This window comes from Melospiza georgiana, chromosome 2 (assembly GCF_028018845.1).
Source record: "Melospiza georgiana isolate bMelGeo1 chromosome 2, bMelGeo1.pri, whole genome shotgun sequence".
Classification (NCBI taxonomy): Eukaryota; Metazoa; Chordata; class Aves; order Passeriformes; family Passerellidae; genus Melospiza; species Melospiza georgiana.
In genome coordinates this window covers 73948679-73968805 of record NC_080431.1, presented here as the reverse complement: position 1 = coordinate 73968805, position 20127 = coordinate 73948679, and the positions used below count along the sequence as shown (strand labels likewise).

The 20127-nt window shown below is 39.2% G+C and overlaps 1 protein-coding gene across 15 annotated transcripts in view; it reads left to right on the top strand.

The window, feature by feature from the left end:
• The window catches only part of DLG2 (discs large MAGUK scaffold protein 2), a 983427-nt gene that overhangs the window by 859310 nt on the left and 103990 nt on the right, over positions 1-20127 (top strand). The window contains exon 1 of one of the 15 annotated variants that reach the window (XM_058044851.1): positions 8222-8535. The exons of the other annotated variants lie outside the window; for them this stretch is intronic. The gene's annotated coding sequence lies outside the window, so the exon portion shown is untranslated. Of the gene's footprint in view, positions 1-8221; positions 8536-20127 lie in introns of those variants that run through there. 15 annotated transcript variants of the gene reach the window in all.

The window sequence follows — 20127 nt, the reverse complement described above, 5'->3', positions numbered from 1 at the left end:
AAGGTTTTCTTTGTCAGGGTCATATTGTCTCCTTCAAAAGTGGCCCATTTTCATCACCTTAATGCGTTTTTATACCTTGTTGTTGAAGTCCTTGTTCGCTACTGGCACAAAGCAGTATGGATTGTCTACTTTCAACATCTTCACCTCAGGATCATTTTGTTCTTATTGTTCTCATTCAAGTATGATTATTCTGTCCCCAAATCACATTTTAACAATGTATTCTGTGAGAAGTGGACCTGCAAAAGTTCCTTTATTTTCTATCCCTACTCAGCGACAGTACTTTTATATTGTTTCCTTGTATGTCCCTCAGACTGACATATATTTCTGTCTGCTGTGCAATATTAACATTGAGAGGGCCAATGTATGGTTTTTTTCTAGTTGTGGGTAAAAGGAGAAAAAAATCACTGCTTGGACTCTCCAGCTCTTGCAGAACTGTTTGCTTTGAAGGTGCTTAGGTGGCCTGCAGGATAAATGTTTATATACATAATTTTTTAAGTGTATATTCACAATACCTGCATGGAGTAGTGTTGAGCTGAGAAACTGAGTCACAGAAGCAGCTTCCATCCCAGGGCACAAGGACAGAAAAAATTCTTACAACAAATGTCCCTAGTTCCCAGTTACTGCCATTTGTTCCTGCTTTCCTTTTCCAAGATGCTCTGCTAAAATAGCAGTTGAGTTGCAAGCACAAGCAAGAGAAAGCCACAAAATTATGTGCCCACTGCTGCTCTTAGCTTTTATCTTTGGCCTTTATTTTCCAAATGCTATGTTTGCAGTTTTGGTATTATCTGGCAGAAAGTTGGGCAGAGCACAGGAGTAGGTACCTATAAATTAAAGTGCTGAAAACTGCACATTCTGAGTTTTAAGACGTACCACCTCTCTATTCAGTTGTTCAACATTCTCAGATAAATCCCATTTTGTCATTTATGAAACCTTAAGAGAATGTTCTTGTTGGATCTACATAGCGTGAGTTATTTCTGTAGGGTTTCAGTCAGAGATTCTGATACTGTAGTGATAATAAGTATTTAGATTTCAACTCCTTTCATTCTTCACTTCTTCAGTTAAAGGTCTTAGAGCACTTTCCCACTCCTAATTAATCCTCGAGCTATAAGTAGTTCAAGAACAGAGCATCTAATCAGAGTCCTGGTTCTTGGGTCCCTTCAGACAGAATCCTCTCCAAAGGGTGGCTTGTCCTTAAGTGCCCAGCTGGGCTCAGATTGTGGAAGTTAGTTACCAGGTGTAAATGTGCTGGGATGGCAGACATTTCCCTGCTCATGGTTACTGCTGGCCTTTAGATGAAGTGTCGTTGCTATTCCCACCTTCAGAATGCCCAGACAGTGTGGGAATACACTGAGCATGACAATCCCCTCAAATAAAGTTTGCCAGAGAACCATCACCCTAGCTACCCAAGAGGGTGTCTGGTGAGTGCTGAATTAATTGCCCTGGCATCAGAGCCAAGACAGTAAATCTGCAGTTTCAGCAGTCTGGTGAACCATGCAAGGCTATGGATGATTCCTGCAGGGCTGAAAGAGAGTATTCTATATCCTAAAAAAGAATTATTTCTTCCTTTCTTTTCAGAGCAATACTTTGTTCTAATGCTGCTGTAATTCCATGTATTATTTCTTGCTGGGAGGTACTTTCTTGTCACATTCACAAGTAATGGCAAAAAACTGCAGACGTAAATTTGCAAGAATGCTGGCACAGATCTAGCTTGAATATCACCTGCTGTCCTTCTTTGGCTTGTCTGAATCTTAAACTGCTGTGCATGTTCAGGTTCCAGGAACAGCATAACCATGGAGTTCAGTATGAGTAGGTTAAATTCTCTCGTGGTGTCATCTGAGCTAGGTTCATTTGGAGCTTGTATCTCTACACTGCTCTGCCATCTGCATTGTAGTTAGTCATCCAGGCTTCAGATTTTCTTTCCTGAAAGAAAACTGTAGGAGTGGAAAACTTAATCTGAGAGTGTATGTGTGCGTACTGATTCCTGTGCTAGCTCTTTGTCACAATCAGTGCAGGAGGCATCCTCAGGCGATGCCGCTTATTTTTTACAATCTACCACAAATGCAGGCCTGAATTTCCCTGTTTTCTCATGAAGACTGTTTTGTGGTTGTGTTTCCCTTTCCATGGACAGCCTCTTGCAGTACTGTCACAGGACTCTCCAACAAAGCAGCTCTGCTTTCTCCACCACACACACTCTGCCTCTTGTGCTGTGCTCTCTGCAGCTACCAGGAAAGAGGGTGCAGCCAGGTGGGGGTCAGTCTCTTCTTCCATGCAACAAGTTATAGGGCAAGAGGAAATGGCCTCAGGTTGCATCAGGGGAAGTTAGAGTAAATATTAGGAAAAATTTTTTTTGCTGAATATGGTCAGGCATTGGAACAGGCTGCCCTAGGAAGTGGTGGAATTACCATCCCTGGAAGTGTTCAAAAAATGCTAGGCATGCTGCTTGGGGGTATGGTTTGATGGTGGACTCAGCAGTGGTGGGTTAATGGTTCAACTCCATTATCTTAAAAGCCTTTTCCATCTGTATTCTGTGGATTTCACTGTAATGTCTGTAGAGCTGTTGCTTTCTCCATGTGTCAGTTCTTGCTGTAGGTAACGTGAAGGCCTATGCCAAGCTGACAGATTTTCATCACCATCCTCAGAGGAGTCAAGTGTATCATTCCTGTGCTGTACTTCTTCCCAAATCAGCCACCTACTCCTCCCACCACAGAGTGCACGCAGAGTTAAACTGCGAATCCAAGGAGGATCTTCATGGCTCCACCATTCTTTGCCATCCGAAGCTGTTAACTCATTTGCTTCCTGCATTAGGCTTACAAGGAATTGCCTGTGGGACCTTCTGTTTGTGTAAAAGATGTGTAAAAGATGCTTGTCTGGTTTGCTACTACATTTAAACTTTTAGCTAGTAGAAAGTGTATCTTTAGCTGGGTTTTTTTTCCAGCTCATAGAGCTATTAAGTCCTTTATTATTTGTTTTGGATTTGAATATCAAGCTTCAGGAAAATTTAACTCATTTAAAAGGGAATAGCAAAAGCAAACACATGGTTCAATAGAAAACAAAAGTTGAGAAAAGAAAACAGCAACAAAAAAATGCAAACTAGCTCTGGATTCTGAACCATGTCTCCAAGTTTCTCAGTTCTTTTAAGCAACTGAACCAACCTAAACCATACAGAAAATAAACATTTTTATGAAATATCAGACTGTTCCTGTGATATCTGCTGACTTATTAATGGGTTGCCATATTATTCCAGGTTCACAGGGTGCTATAAAAGGCTTATCAAATCAAATCCAGACAGCCTCTCCAGAGGCTCTAGGGAAAGTGCCATCTGGTCTTCCTCCCTTTTAGCTGCTCTTCTTTATTACTGATAGGATCATTCATATTCTTAAGACTATGAAGCCACCATTAGGAGAGATCAGCCTTCCTAACTAGCAAAGCAAGTTCTTGTCATTGCCCTTGATCAACTTAAATTGCTCTCTTGGGCATCTGTTCATTCAGACCTAGCTGAATATCCTTTTAAATTCTCTTTTTTCAGTATTTTTTCAAACACAGTGCTCATTCAGAAAGAGGACTTGAGCTTTCACTCTGCACTTGTAGCAAAAGAGATGTCACTTGAGCAAGGAAAGTATTGTAACACAGAAAAATATTGTTATAGCGATAGCACTTGTACAGTCCTTTGCATCTTCAAAGCCCTGTGCCAGCTAATTTCTTAAATAATTTAAGTATACAGTTTTATTCATTTGTACTTATGAGGATTAATCTTAGGAACTGAAACAATTTAAAAACTGTTCTTACATTAAATTTCATGTGTGCAACATTGAAAGAAAATTAATTTCTCTATTGCCTTGGCACAGCAACTAAATTAATTTACATTGTCACTGATGTTTATTTTGCAGAGTGGGATGTATGTAAGTTACAGCAATGGAATCTGTCTGACTCAATGTGTACTATTTTACCATATATTTCTAAAAGGATACATTCTCATTGGATTCAGACCACAGACAATGGAGTAGTTAGTGAAACTTGTAAATCCTCTGTGATCTCAGCTAGAATTAAAAGTTTGATAGATTTCTGTACTCAAAAGGAATGATGATTCTGTTTCACCTACTACCCCTCGGAGTGTATAGGCAGGGAAATTCACTGTAACTGGGGTTTGCCTTTATCAAATAATAAAATAAAAGACCTCTACAATTATGCTCAGCTGACTTTAATTAGAAGAAATGCAGATCTCAGAATTAGCTAAACTCATACAGATTTCATGGTAATGCTTAGGATTAGGGAGGGAGAGCTAAATTCGTGCCTTTGCTGGGAGGAAGGTGGGAAGTCACTTGCAGCCCTTGATACTCTTTGTCCTGTGTGGGGGCCAGGATAAGCTGGGCTGTTGTAAAGTGATGTAGACTGAGGCAGAGCAGTGGGTTGAGCCTGCTGTGAAAGAAAAAACACCTGTAAGAAACAAAGTGTTTTTACACCCCCGAGTTGTTGGAAAGCTTGGGCTTCTTGTCATTACTGCTCTTCTGGATGATATTATCTGATAAATGCCCAGTCCTTTTTTATATCCTGCTAGGTTCTTTGCTTCAGAGATACTCTCTGACAGTGCCATGAAAAGGCTATCAGGTGAAAGAGTGTAAATCCAGGGTGAAAATGTATCCAGTGTAAGCCTGACAAAATATCAGTAAAGAAATGGAAGATTGCTAAATGCAGAACACTGAATAAATACCTCTTTAGTTTTCAGGGTGTCATTTTAGGTCACATTGCAAAGATTATTACCCAGAGTACTGGTCATCCATACCATCTGGTGTGGCCTGGGAATTATCTGTTGGTGCACATTTTTTCTCCTGAAACTCTAGGTCTATGCTGTGGAGATCCTGGAGATCTAATTTTGCTTCAATGAGGTGAAAGTGACCAGTAGTAGCTAATTTGTGATATGGATAGTATCTACCTGTAGTTATTTTTAATTTGAAGTTACCTTTGCTTCTTTTGCTCTTGTTATTCCAGCTGAGTGCCCTGATTGTTCCCCAGTGATCTGTGTGCTCACTTTAGACAGCAAATGGGATATCCATGATATGTAGTCAATATAGTCCATGTGATTATGGAAGAAAGAAGTAATGTTTTGGTAGCAAATGGTAACACTACTGTATTCTGGTTTTTTGGGTTTTTTTCATTTTTAGATCAGTTCTATTTTTCAGCTTGAAGCGAAGAACATCAGAGTCAATACCAAATGTGTTTGTTACAAATGCCTTAAAAATACACACTCTATATATATATGTAGGTATACAGAAATCTGGCAGCCGTATGGGATTTTCACACACCTGTCAGTGGAGTGAATATGTTTGAATGTGAAATCTCACATTCTGCACTAGAATGTAATAACAGAGTCCCAAGGACATGGGGCTCATGGACATATGCTCATGTGTTGAGAGTATCAAATCACCTCGAAGGTAGCACTTTTACAGAACACCACATTGTTCACATAGTTGACTACTATGGCAGTATCAGCTTTATTACCCATGGAAAGGTAACATGGAAGCCAGGAAAACTAATTAAAAATTTCAAGTGTGAAGCAGGGTAGCAATTTCTCTTGGAATGGTGGATCTTATGTAATGCCGCAGACTCTGGTTTATGTATGCCACCTACACACAGCTATGAAATATTACTGTGCCTTACATTAGTGAAATATTGGTCACTTTTACAAACATTTGCTTCAGTAAGTAGGAGCTGGATTTCAGCATGAGTGTTATGTTGGTCAAGGACATTTAACCATGCATTGCTTGTGTCTTATTCATGTGGCAGCAAATTGTTATAAGGCAGTGTCATGTTTACACAGATCCTTAGGAAGCCTCTTAGAGGCAAAACAAAGAGGAAAATAGGGCATTCTGGCACATATGGTTTGTAACTGTTTCTTATTAAAAATAGGTCAGAAAACCCTAATTAGTGCACAAGACAACAATCTGTTGTAATCAGGCCATTTTAGGGAACCTCCATGATGTGCACGTGAAATATGTAAGCCCCTGAGAATAGAATTTGGCTCTAAAAGACAAATCCAGTAGTACAAACTCTTTTTTTTTTTTCCTGCTTCTTAATGAGCCTGAGTTTATCATTTGGAATATTTTCTGCCCATATTGGATTATTCTTGGTCAGCATCACTGGAGAATCCAGAAATTGGATCTCAGTTGTCCTTGCCTCTGAGAAAGACAGAGACTTCAAAATCATTACTCAGATTAAATCCTGGTATGTCTCCCCTACATTCTGCTACCCAACTCTAGAGAGTTTTTCTTTCATACAGCCTTCTGTAGTAAGAGCCAGCAGCACATGCAGAAACACTGCTCATGCCTCTGGCCTGGAGTGATTTTTTTCTCAGATAGTAAAGGTGCTGAACACAAAGAGACAAATGAGGAATGGGGTGGAACAAGCAGCTGAGAACAGGAGGAATGGGATATATATATACATATAGGACTAGCTTTTGCTATGCATGAAACGCAACACCCTGTTCCCACATTGTGACGCACATCAGTCGCTCCAGATGGTGAGAAGGGTTGGGTTTCTGCCTGGGGCTGCCGGCACAGGCCTCATTTGCATTCCTCAGCCCAGTTGTTTGTGGAAAAGCATCCAGGCAATGCCCAACCGCTCACACAACTGTGCTCACCTTCCCAAGGACTGCATTTCTTCATGGCACCAGAAACTGCGGGAGTTTTACAGGCATGGGAAATGAAAGTGTTAAAAATTGAGCCGACAATATGCCAAGTAAAACCAATTGAGAATTTATTAATTACAGCGGGCAAAGCAATAAGCAAATCAGCACTGGGCGACAGGGGAGTCTCCGCTCCACCACTGTCACACTCTCCTGATTTTCCGTGGAGTTCTTATACAGTCCTTCTTCCGGGTTGATGTGTAGTACTCTGCGTATTCTTCTTTTGTGTTTAAGTGGTCATAGTCCACCTCCCGGGGTCTGAAGATGAAGGTTGGTAATTTTCCTTTGTCTGATTCCTGGAATTTTTAGGCTCAATCTGCTGAGCTCCTGGAATCCTAGGTTTACTGAGCGGATAAGCTGATACTGTGTTATCAATCATAGCAAACCCCCCACTCATATTAACAGTTTACTAAACAGATAAACAAATGTTTGTGAAACCTATTGTCCTTTTGGTTTCACCTTCCTTATCCTTTAAAGTCTGGAAATTTACTTAAACAAACTAGATGGGCAACAGTCTTACTGGAATAGTTTTGTCAGTTTTGATGAACAAACTTAAAGTTTTAACCCATTACAAAAGGAGCGGGATCAAGTGTTCAGGTCCCAAATGGAACCCTCTGAGAATCATCACCAGTGATGTAGAAATAAAAAATCCTCTTGAATAAAGTGTTTATTCCCACTCTATCCTCAAACAAATAGCCTTGAGTTTGTGTAAAGCACATACAAAATTCCTGGAGCTCAACTCTGAAAGAGCAACTTCTGCTCCCTCATAAAAAAATTGCCCTACAAATGCCTTTCCAGTGGCTGATCCCTGGCTGTGTTTTACCATTACCATAACCAGCTTTGCTTGTTAGGGGCTGATTCTGAGTGTTAATTTGTGGCATGTGCAACAATTGTGATTTTTATTGCTGTAATTAATCCTATTTGAAAATGTTTAGTTTAATTGATTGGATTAATGGTAATTAGGTGTTTGGTTCTGTTATTTTGTATCTATATATTGACTTTTAAAGCTATGCAAGCATATGGGAAAAAGAAAGTGTTAGAGGAGTGAAGAGCATTACAAACACATCCTTATGATTTAGAGGATGATCTTAAAACCTTTCAGCATTTTTAGGAGGATTTTAAAATGGGCACAGAATTTCCCCTAACAAGTGTACTGCTTTTAACTGTCATTCTGCATGGAGTAATGCTTTTAGGTTTTCCGTGCTGATGTCCCTGGAATTTGCCTGAATAATTTCCATTCATGATAGTAGAAGTAACAAACCCTGTGTTAGTCACTAAATGAGAACTGTGTCTTTAAGGGAAGATTTTTATGAAGATTTAGGAAAAAAAACCCGTGAAAATTGTTACCTAGAGGATACTGAAGGTACATTTACTACTGCATTAAGAAATGTTTAAGAGCAGAATTTGTGTTGGCAGATGGTTTCTTCTCTGAGTTTTGCCTCTCCCCCAAGCGCAGTTGCTCATTCCACCTTAACAAGGTGCAGTGATTGACAGGTAGAGATGTTGCACAGAGCAGAAGGTGGGAGTGTGCTCTATTGGTTTGTGCTTGTACATCCTGAGCACCAATTACTGTCACTGCTGCCAGCACTGATGTGTTTATCAGGATGAGTTATAGCAGAATATATGTACACAGGCAGTGTGTATGCTGGATGACCACCCCCTGTGATGTAAAATATGAGAGTCTGGGAGCTACCGTTTTATAATTCATCAGGTTCAGCAGCTGAATGTTGTTGGTTGGCTTAGTTATAAAGGCAAGTGTGAACCGAACAGCAGACAGGAGCATCTTGCATTGAGAGTCCTGCAAAGCTGCATTTGGTGACTGGGCTCCGCTTTTGTTCAAGTGAATTCGGTCCTCGGTGAGTGATGGGGGTTCTGTCGAGCTAAAGCTGTTATTATATAAGCTGGGGAAACCTGCCTGCTAGTTTAATGTGTATTTTGCTGCTGGAAGTCCTTGTCTGTGGTTGCTTTTAGATTTTGCAATATTTTCAGTTGTGTACATTACTGGCACAAAATGAGATGAAAAGAAAAATGCAATTATGAATTATTCACCATCGTGCTGCGAGGATCTCTTTCCTAGCTAAAGTTACTTTCCTTTAGTGAGTGTGTTGGGGGTTCAAAGAAGCTACAAACCGGCAAATCTACCTGTCATTAAATTGCTTTTATTAGCACTTAAAGAGAGTGATGGCTGTGGCTTTTGTAACAAGAGGAAGGAAAAGAATAAGCAAATATCAGAAACATTTACAAATGCTTTGCTTTTTGTACATGTGGCTTTTCAGATGCAGCATTAAATCTTTTATGTGCAGTGAGGGGCTGCAAAGAATTTGAATTGTAGAGCTTTTTAATTAGATACTCAGTAAATCGGTAGCTTCTTTCTGGTTTTGTGGTAATATGCTTAGTATCACATTAAAATGAATGATTCCCCATCTTGCATAACAACAGTGCTGAAATATGTGTAAGATGAAAGGCAAAGGGAGACTTTGAAACAAACTGTAGGAACATGCTATAGCGCAGCTATGCAGAGAAAGGTATATTTCCTGTAGCATCTGCATGACTTTTTGAATTTCACCAGCTTTAGATTCTTTGCTCTAATTATCACTGGCTTCTATTTGACCTCTGTATCTTTTCAAGCAAGCTCCGTTAGTATGTCGACATTATCGTGCCAGTAACCTTTAAAAATCAGTAAGCCTGCAATTTTTTTTGTTGTTTCAATCAGAAAGGAATTGAAAAGCAGAATTTATGGAACTGAAATATTAAGATTGCCATATATTACCTCTATGTCACCCTAGGAGAGGGAAGTGGTCACGAGTAACAATTTTACTTTTTCTTTTATCAGCAGTAGTATTATAGTCATTGCTTTTGTTTGATTGTACCCGGTTTGGGGTTGTTTTTCCATTCTCTGTGGGTTGGAGAAGCAAGTTTATTCTAAGTATCAAGAGAGCTTGGCAGAACGGCACCTGTTGTCTTATTGCTGTATTATTAATACATGGAGGGAGACGCTCCCTTCCAGAGACCTCTCACCTGGTATCACTCCAAATTGTTTACTCTGTAATGATTTAGACTTGTATCGTGACTTCTCACTTAAAAATAATTCACTTAATGAGTTATATGTGAAGCATCAAAGCTGCAGGACTGACCTCAGTTTAATTAATAAGGTATCTCATTTTAATATCAATTTTTATTTAAAGAGAAAAGCTATTGGCAAAGTGGCCTTTCCCACTGACTTCCTTTGCTTAGCAGATTTGCACTTACTCTTTATAAATCATAAATTTGAAAAGAGCAGAATTTTTTTGTGACAATTATTTCCTGGCAGCCTAACAGACTAGAGCCTATTTCTAGGAAAGAGTATATACCTTTGTCAGCATTACTTTATTTAAGAGTATTGCACTGCTTCTTAAGCATTCAGATCTATTTTCAGTGACCCCTGTGCCAGCAAATGGGTTTCTTGAAGTGTGAGCTTCTGGCTTTGCAAGTTCTCCTCCTTTCAGAAATCTGTGATACTGCATCCATCTGTCTAGGCATTTATATTGCATGCATCACAATGGTGTAATCTCAGCAATATGAACATTAACCATGTAAATGTATGTACTGTAACTTAGGAAGTATAAATTAGGACAGGAAAAGCAACCCTAAAAGGAGAAAGTTATGATATGGGCATATGGGCTCTTGTGGGAACCAGAGTTGCAGACTCGCTATTTGTTATTACACAATAAATAAAGCTGACAACTAGTTCAGTCTCCAGGCAGTGGTATGGAGGCTTGGGCACAGATGAGACCAGCTTTTCAAAGTTCACTCCAAATAAGACCAAGGAAAAGAGCCAGAGGATGTGGCAAAAATCCCATTTTATCCTGGGTGCATGCCTACTGCTCCTTTGTGGTCATATCCTGGGAGGGATGCTGAAGGAAAAACAACAGAGACTAGGAATTGTATTTCACATCTCGATCTGGAGGATACAAATGTTTTATGTGAGTATTCGTTTGGTGCTATGATCCATGCCTCCCACCTGGCAGTGGGCTACAGCAGTGCTCTCCATGGAGTGCTGTGTCTTAAATGCCCTTAGCTGGTCCAGGAAGCATCCATCCCTGTTGTTGGTGCTACATCCTGCTGGAAACACTCTGCACCACAGCTCCAAGAGTGTGTTGGCTTCCTGACCGTAGCAGAAATCTGCTCGCCAAGAGAAATCTTGCTCCGTTTTTCCTTTTGGTTGCAGATGAAACCAACCCACATTATCTTTTGTATAAAGCATAGATGCCCAGAAGAAATATCTCAGATAAAAATCCTGAGCTCAGGAATTGATCTTTTTATCTTTTTCCTTTAGTCTGAAACACCTCCTGTTTACCGACTTTCAGGTTTACTGTGAAGTCCCATGGCAGCTTGTGGTCAACATTTTTGACAAAATGGTTTATTGGATGAGCCCGCATTAGTTTTTGGACAGTTATTTTTTGGTTTGCTGTAAATACAGCTAATGTCTGACTGTGTAGTTGTGTGACTGTGCTCTTTGTGTAAAAAGTGATTGGATGTGGCAGCAGGGGTGTGTAAACTCACACATTTGTATGCACTTCTGATACACTTCAGTTTTTCTCTTTCAAGAACACAGTACACAAACCATGCTTTCAAACAGAGCAAGACATTTATAATATTGAGTCTTGAGCACAGAAATATCTAATGCATAAAATTGAAAGCTGTTACCTATATATTAACTCTCTTTTTATTGAAGAGGCTGATAAAGTGACGCCGTGCTATTTTTAAGAATTCTCAGGTTTTAATTCAGTATTCAAGACGGGTGTGAAACAAAGCTGTACAGACACTGGCAATGATAATGATGGGCTTTCAGGGAAAGGGCCTTCACTGGAAAAATGGGTGAAATGATAGGTTAGCCATGTAGTATCCTCAGTGTTGGGAATAGTCAATGCAACTTTATGGAAGGGAAGAGATAGACCATAGTAAAGGATGACAGTGTGTCAGTGGAAAGCAGTAGAGGTTTTTGTACATCCAGAAAACTAGGGAGAGAAACTCCATTTTAAAGGACTATCAAACGCTCAGTGCATTACAGGAATACATTTGGCAGCTGGAGCAGAGAGAGAGCTTGTTCATAAACACAGCATGCCCTTTGATGTTGGTCTGCTCTTTGTGCTGTGAGGGAAATACATGTAAAGGTCTAATCCAGCAGAAGAGATTTTGGTTAGGTTTTATATGATTTTATGAGCAGGAGGGGATATTCAAGTTATTAAATCCATGAAAAGCTCACTTGTAAGCAAAATACATCTCACAAATGCTAAATTCAGTTTGTTTGTGGATTCAAGCGCTTGGTTTGTTTGGTGGCTCCTAGTGTCTTTACATTTCGATGCATTATGCTATTATTTTTTAAAAGAGAAAAAAAAAAGAGCTATTAATGTAAGTATTCTTTGCTGGGGGAAAAAGTAAAATAAAATAAAAGAACCTTCCTTGCTACCAGATGGACGAACAGGTCTCTCAGTCCCTGAAACATCCCAGGTGAAAAGGGTGTGTTTCAGGATAGTAGAGATGGTTTTGGAGAATTCAGCACCAGAAATCAGGAGGAGCCAGACAACAGTGAAATAAACTTATACAAAGTGTCTGTTTTCTGAATGGCATTTAATGTAGTCTAGATGACCAAAAACATGAAAAGTGTTCATCTAGATTCCTTTCCAAGCTCATGTCAGCTTTCTGTGGAATCTTTCCATGTTTTCAGGGGGCATGCATGGTCAGAAGGGTGCTGGTACCTAGAGCTGTCTCCCCACTACAATGGAGAAGCTGCCCATAAACAGAGGTGTAGGATTTGACACATATCTGGGATCATATCTGGTAAAGGCCCTACAGCTTTGAGTCCTGCAGGCAGGACTTGGATATATATCCCAAGAAAGCTGCACTGGAAGTCCCTGTGCATTCCTCTAGGTGAACACTTTTCATCTTTTTACATCTTGACCATGTGCAGAAGAGAAAAAAAAAAAATCTGGGGAGGTCCTCTTACGAAAGTGGCCCCAGATGAAAGTGGCTGCTCGGGATCTCCTCAGATTGCAGGCTGAGAGCTCTGAGAAATACCTGCAGCTTCTCTGGTCCTCAGTTCTTTGTCTTGCCTGGAATAATTGAAGATGGAGAACATTTGTCATCCCACAACAGGAGTGATGCTCCTCTGCAGCAGATTCATCTGTTGCCTGAACAGCAGTGGTGTACTCTCTTCTGTCCTGTGCAAAGTTCTAATTAGGGGTTGGTGGCCTAAAGCTTAATAATGAATACAAATTTTGTTTTGTACTACAGGGAAATGCTTATGGCATCAACAGCTTTCCACTTGGGAATTCCCAATGTGCTCACTTAAAAGTCAGCCTGATAAAACTGCAGATAGAGTCCCAGAATACTTTGTAGTGTTAGCAGAAATCTTCTATTATTTTAGCCAGGCAGGAGAGTAATCTGGATTGACAAGAGTTTTTTAAATCCTGAGAGTTAATGTCATCTTTACATCACAGTGGTCAGTGTGTTGTGTTTGAAGATCCTGCAAAGTGGCAGAGTGAGACATGGGCTGTCCTTTCTCATCCATTCCTGTTCTCCTGAGGAGATGTGTCCCGTTCTGGAGACAGCCAAGCCCACCACTCTGCAAGCATGATTTGCAATACTGTTTGTGCTAGATTCTAAGGAAAGGAATTAGTGCAGTGGCATTTGAGCTAAGCAAATGCTAATTTAAGAACCCGCTATTATCCCTTTTGTGTGTTGTGGTAATAACCTTCAACATTATAAAATAATAAAGAACTGATTTAACTGTGTTGTGTGCGGCCACATGCTGAAACTAAATGGGTGAGCGAGCCAGGCAGGCTAAGCTATGCACCTTGTTGTGGGAAGTTTTTGTTTTGGTTTTTTTTTTCCCCTTATATTGCTAATTATTTCTATCTTTTAAGGAAATTGTACTCTCAGAAACATTTCTTGCTGCGTTGAGTACTGTGTTCCCCAAGTAGGAAAAAAAAACCACAGCAGCTAGTAATACTAGTGGTATCTAAGTAATTAAATATTACTCACAAAAGAAAATATCTACTTTCTTTCAGAAAATCTACCTACAAGTTTTAAGAAGGTATAAACATAAATACAGTATTACAGTACTTTTTCATGTAAATAGTATTTTATTCTCTCTGTATTTATCTACAGTACTGTTAATCTCAGTTTGTTTATAGGAGTAGATCTTTGACCCTCACTATCAAAATATTTCTTGTGAACGGAATTTATTATTTCAGATAGAGAAGTGATAATAGGAAAAATCATTATCTGCTCTCAGTGTTCCATGGACTATCCTTGCCCTTCTCAGTTAGGTGTTTCTGTAGACATTCCATAGAAAAATGACAGTGCACACTGGCTGCTGCTGGCTTTGGGTTGGGCTGTCGTCCAGAAATGTAAAATAAAATTATTAGGTGAATTATTAGGTCTTAGGTGAAACTCAGCTGTTACCTGTAGTGGTCTGTAGTTCTTCTCTTTGAGGTACAACCACAAGTGTTAGATACTCCACTGAAATGTACCCATCCAACACAGAAACAAGTTTGAGAGGAGGGGAAAATAGGACTCCTCCATTCAAAACAGGTTTTCTAGGTATGGAATTAATTTCATTTCACATTTATTTGCAATTTGTTAGTTAAAAACCATAAAATTTTCTGTAGATATTCCAAAATGTTCTTAGTCAAATAAAAGAAAGTGTTCTGTAATACTGAATGCAGTTTAAACATTTGCTGTTCATGTTTGGTTTCTTCTACTTCTGTTCAAATTTTATCATCTTTGAATTATAATAGTAGCCTGGTCTAGTTGTACAAGATACCTGAAACAGCTTTAATGAGAAACTTGGATATTTTTATGGCAGCGATTACATGTTGGCCTTTTAAGGTAATGCGGTGTTATTTTGCACTCAAATCTGATTTGGTTTCCACTTTTTCATGTCTTGCTACTGGCACCTGACCCCTGAGATGAAAACACTTGTTTTCAGCTTTCTCCCATCTTTTCAGAGATGCAAATAAATTCTGCTTTGTTTTTATTAAATTCATTTTGGTGCGTAGGTATTGAATGTAGGGATCTGAAGCAGGGAGAGAGCAAGTGCTAGAAGACAGCAAGCAGAAAGGACTACAACTTTTTATGCAAATTTCCAGTAGAATTACTGTGAAGTGCCTCTGTAAATTTTAGTTCAGGTTTATATATCAATCATGAACTAGTCTGGCTTTTGCCCTTCACTATTCATAAGACTTGAAATTCAACATTTTTCCTCAATTATTTGAGATGCTTAATATAAAATATGGACTGAAATTTTCTGTTTCAATTTATTTTTGGTATGCTTGTTTAATAGAAGAAGAAACAAGCTTAGTCTATAGAAGTTGTCTGTAGACCTGTCAACTAAATCTTAAAATATGTTTGCTCAAGAATTATTGATTCGTATTTATCATAGGAGGTGTTTTTAAGATTTGAAACATGGGAAGAAAAGTTACAAATACTTGTTTTATTTTAAATTAATCAGCTGGCTGGTATGTTTTCTTATGAATCACGCAATTATAGCACTTTTATCTTCTTTGTTTTACTCCTTATACCTTTCCCCAGTGTTATGTTACCATACCTGAGATCCTGGATTGTGCCAAATTTTGGTATAGTTATTTTTAAAGTATACATGAAGGTAAAATATAAGTGATATTTTATGTCAATAAGAGGTTCAGAATACCAGAAGTATGGGGGGTTTTTTAGGCTTGTAGCCCTAAACATAAATATGTGTTGAAGACATAGATAAATATGGCACGGGAGGGGGGGAAAGCACACAAGACATAGGTAGACAGAGCTGAACAACTTCAGTTGTCCAAAACTGTCATTTTGGGGGAGGGAGAAAAGAGAGCCAGGAGGAATTAATGTTAGAATATTTGTGCTGAAAAATGGTATCCCTACTGGCAAATTGCATTTTGATTAAAAAGTTGATTTTTCAGTGAAGAAACATATTTAATCTACTGGTTTTCACAGAAAAAGAAAAAAAAAAAAAACAACCAAAAAAACCTTGCATTTATGTAAGGGAATAACCAGTTACTGAATGGAAATGGAAACTGTAAAGGTGTAAGCACTGATGTGGAAACATCCAGAGCCTGATTGGGATCTTTCTTACACCATTTGCATATAACTAAAAACCTGTAACTCAAAGACCAGCCTGAGAACTCAAAGGTAGTTAATGTGTGTCTTAACCTCAGGTCAACAGCTGTGAGACCTGACTCAGCCTTTCATCTTCTGGTGGATCTTCCTGCTGACTGTGACTCAAACTCTCTGTAGGTCTTTCAGACAAAGTTGTAGTTAAATTAATCTGCTCAGCCTGAAGGTCAAGCATGATTTTAATTTAGCCACTCTTCTGTCCTTTGATTTACTTGCAGCACATCTGTAACTGTGACTGACAGCCTTGAGGTGGATACCATAAATATATGGAGTTTGTACTGAAGTCTGTGAAACACATCAGGATTCTTTTGGATAATTGTAAATTATGTTAACAAGTGATTTGTAAGATCCATCCTCTTTCAGATGAATTATATAAACTGCCATATAAAAATAAATTTAATGTATCATCTTAGGACATCTGTTTTGTTGTGAGCTCCTTCTCAGAGACACGTTTCAGACATTATGACTCTAACTCCCTGAATCTTTGTTTCAACCTAATTTTTTTGGAGTTTGGTTAATGCAGAAAGCAAAGACCACTTGCATGCTGTCAAACTGCATTTGAGAGTATGAGATACGTGACATCTGCCACTGAAGATTATGCCTCAGGGAATTCCCTAAACGTTATTTCTGAAATGTGAAATGCAGCCACCTCTGCTGATGAAAGGGTAGGAAGATGAATGCCAAACATGGCAATATTCTGCGTTAGGGGAAAACCAAATCAAAACAATACTCATTTTGTATGATAACCAACTATGTTTGTGGTGTGTGTGTGAATAAATATGGTTTTAAGCACTCACCTAAAAGTTCTACAAGCTGCACACATTTGAGTGTATTTAATTCAGAAAAATATAGTACTTAGTTGATTTTCCCTAGGATTTGTATTTGGACTCCACCAACTCTGGGTATTTCAAATATAGATTCTTAGTCATCATCTCTGGTGCTAAATGCCAGCAATTATAAGTACTGGTTGACTCATTTCTATACTCCATGAGTTTTCATGGCTGTTATAAAACTTTGAAAATGCTGACAGACCTGTAGCCATTATGGGCACTGCCTGTATCAGAGTTCAATATTAAATGTAGCCAGATATTAAACCTTTATATTGCTCTACCCAGTTGTTCAATAGCACTGTCACCAGGGAGAATAATGACAGCCAGAGGACATTAATACAGCTAAGTGTAATATTTTATTTATTCTAATAATCTTTGCATTCTAAAGGGCTGAAGTTGTTAACCATCGATTATCCTGCCTGTGGGTTTTACCAGCTCTGTGCTCCTAAGCATAAGAGGAGAAGGAGCTTTGCTTATATGTTACATTTGCATAGGTACAGAGAATGAGAGGTATTGTTTCACAAACCCACAGAACAGTAAAGGCTGGAAGGTAACTGGATAATCTGTTCCAACAGCAGTCACTCTAGTAGGGTCAACAAGGGCAGGTTGCTCAGGGTCATGTAGAGTCAAGTTTTTAATACCTCTGCAACTCTGGAAAACCTGTTCCTCTATTCAGTCATGCTTAGAATAAAAATGTTTGTTCTAATGTTTAAACAGAATTTTCTGTATTTCAGTTTGTGCCCAGTGCCTCTTGCCCTACTGCTGAGAGGCACTGAGAACCATCTTCTTTACATCCTTCCATCAGGAATGTTAACTGGCTGAAATCCCTTACGTATGGCACTAATGTCCTCACCTGACCAAACCATTCTCTAGTCTTTGAGACCTCCAATATGCCTTAAATGTGGCAAAGAGGAGCCAGACTGCTCAAAAGACATGTAAATCCTTCTCAAAATTCCGAGACTACTCTCAGGCTCTTCCCAGATTTGAGGTCCTGGACATTATGAAATATCATTCTTGGTGTTCAGAATTTAAATTAGACACCACTACTTTCATCCAATACCTTTTCCCTTTTGTTCAGACCTGCCAAATCCTTGCTTAGAAGTTAAGTTTACTTTGAAATTCTGGCGGGTAATGAGAATTCTGGGTTTGACTGCTGTTCATCCTTCTATATAGATGGTAATTATTTCTGAATCTGCCTGCCGGAAATTAAATACAATCTCATGCAAACAAAAGAAACCTTTTCTTAATTGGGAGACTTGCCTACATGGCACGGAGTGTGAAAACAAAAGCGTGCTTGCATAATCTTGTAGCTGGCTGCAGCATTGGGTTGACTGATTAAAGAAAAATCCTGTATGAATAGGGTATGGCCTATATAAAAGAAGTTAAAACCTCAAATTTGCTTGCATTTGTCAGCGTCCTCTTTAGCAGCCTTTCTACTCCAGAGATTTCCCTTCTTTCCTTTCAGTGTAAGTTGTTCTCATTAAGTTTTGTGATTACAAACAAGGCTTAGCAGTATTAAATGACTAGATATTTTTATGGCCAAATGGGATTACTTTGATAATTGGCTCTGATCTGTTGCAGAACTTGTTCTCTGATATTTGCTGCAGTGAGTCTTGTAACATGACAGAAGTATCATCCAACTGACATTAACCATGTCCTTTGATCCTGGGCCTCTTCAGAAGTTTGGTTTCTTTCAGCTGTAGGCTGCTTATCACATCTCTTCCATAATTTTTTATTTCTTTTGACATTGTCCATGCTGGTGACTTCAAAACTGTGTCATGAAATTGTGATGAAGAATGACAAGGCTTAAAATAGGGGCATCAGCACAGCATTCCGTGTGGCCATTTCTTTCCCAGGTCCTCAGTCTCAGCCATCACGTAGCCAGGCCAGTTTGTGCTCTCAGGTCAGCCCTCTTTATTCAGGGTAAGTATTTGTGGCAGATCGAGCTTAGGAGAGGTTGACAGAAAGCTCCAGCTCTGAATTTACAGACTGATGGTCGGTATGGTGTCATCCACCAGCAATTCTGGCATTTTGGATCCGTATTCTTTGATGTTGTGTCATGGTTTAACCCCAGCTGCAAATTAGTCCAATAGAACTGCTCACTCACTTCCCCTATTCCTCCTTCTTCCCCCAGCTTTACATGCTGAGTATGATGTGAGGTAGCCTGGGATATTCCTTAGGTCAGGTGGGTCAGCTGTCCCAGCTGTGTCCCCCCAGCCTGTTTGTGCACCCCCAGCCTCCTCACTGGTGGAGTCAGGTGAGAAGCAGAAAAGGACTTGACTCTGTGCAAGCCCTGTTCAGCAGTAGTGAAAAAAATCTTGTATTATCAATGCTGTTCCCAACCAGAATTCAAACCATAGTCCCATACCAGCCACCATGAAGAAAATTACCTCTACCCCTGATAAAGCAAGCACAGCTTGAAATGACAGATCCATGTGATGTATGGTGTCTGGCCTGGGATATGTAGACCAGTCAAGCAATCAGAGCAGTCAAAAATGAAAACTAAATAGCTTCTTTTCTCTTCTTGTGGCCATGTGCTGTCTTAGAGAACAGAAAGGACCAGTGCCTATACTTTTGGGTTGCATCTACAGATTTGAGGAGATGCAGAATTCAGAATTATCTTGGACAGGACTTTCATGTGCCTTGAGGTGAAGAAAATATTGTTGTCCACATTTGTCCACACAAATATGTAATGTATTAACCTTCTTCACCACTGTTTTGATAAGGCTGCACCACTGACAGCAGACCACTTCAAATTAACTCTTGAAAGTTCAGATGTTGCCCTGATGATCCTTCCATTTATTTCTTTGGAAAAAATAGCAAACACCAACTTGGGCTCGGTGCTGTTTATGTAGTTAGGGATTCTGTGATGATACATTGAAGTAGATACTCAAGAGAAAAGGAAATTGGTTTCCTTGTGATACTGTGGAACAGCAAATAAAACTCAGAGATAGTCCCAGAAAGCAGATACATAACAAAAATTCAGTGTTACTGTTCCTGCAATCTGACCTAGGGAAAAAATGTCCTCCTTCACCCAAGATGGGGTATTTCATTTTACCTGACCAGTACAACCCACCTTGGCCTCGTTCTTACAATGTCTGTTCATAGTCACAGGATACAAAAATTTTTTTATAAGTAAATGTTTATCAAAATTAATCAGAAATGTAGAAGTTATGGAATCTGAAATTATTTATGATAACTATATCCCCAGAAGTGTTCCCTGTAGCTCTGAGAAGAGGATGCTTCTGTATTTGGTGGTGAATCCTGAAGTGGTGAATTCATCAGAAAGTCAGGATTAGCTTGTGACAACAAAACCACCGCTCTCTGTGGCAGGGATACTTCAGCAGCTTTGAAAGTTTTACTTGATTAAAATACATTCAGTAAAGTCTTTTCTGTAATGACTGAAAGGTGCCACAGAGTACCCATAAAACCTTGAATAATCTGTATATGTTTTCA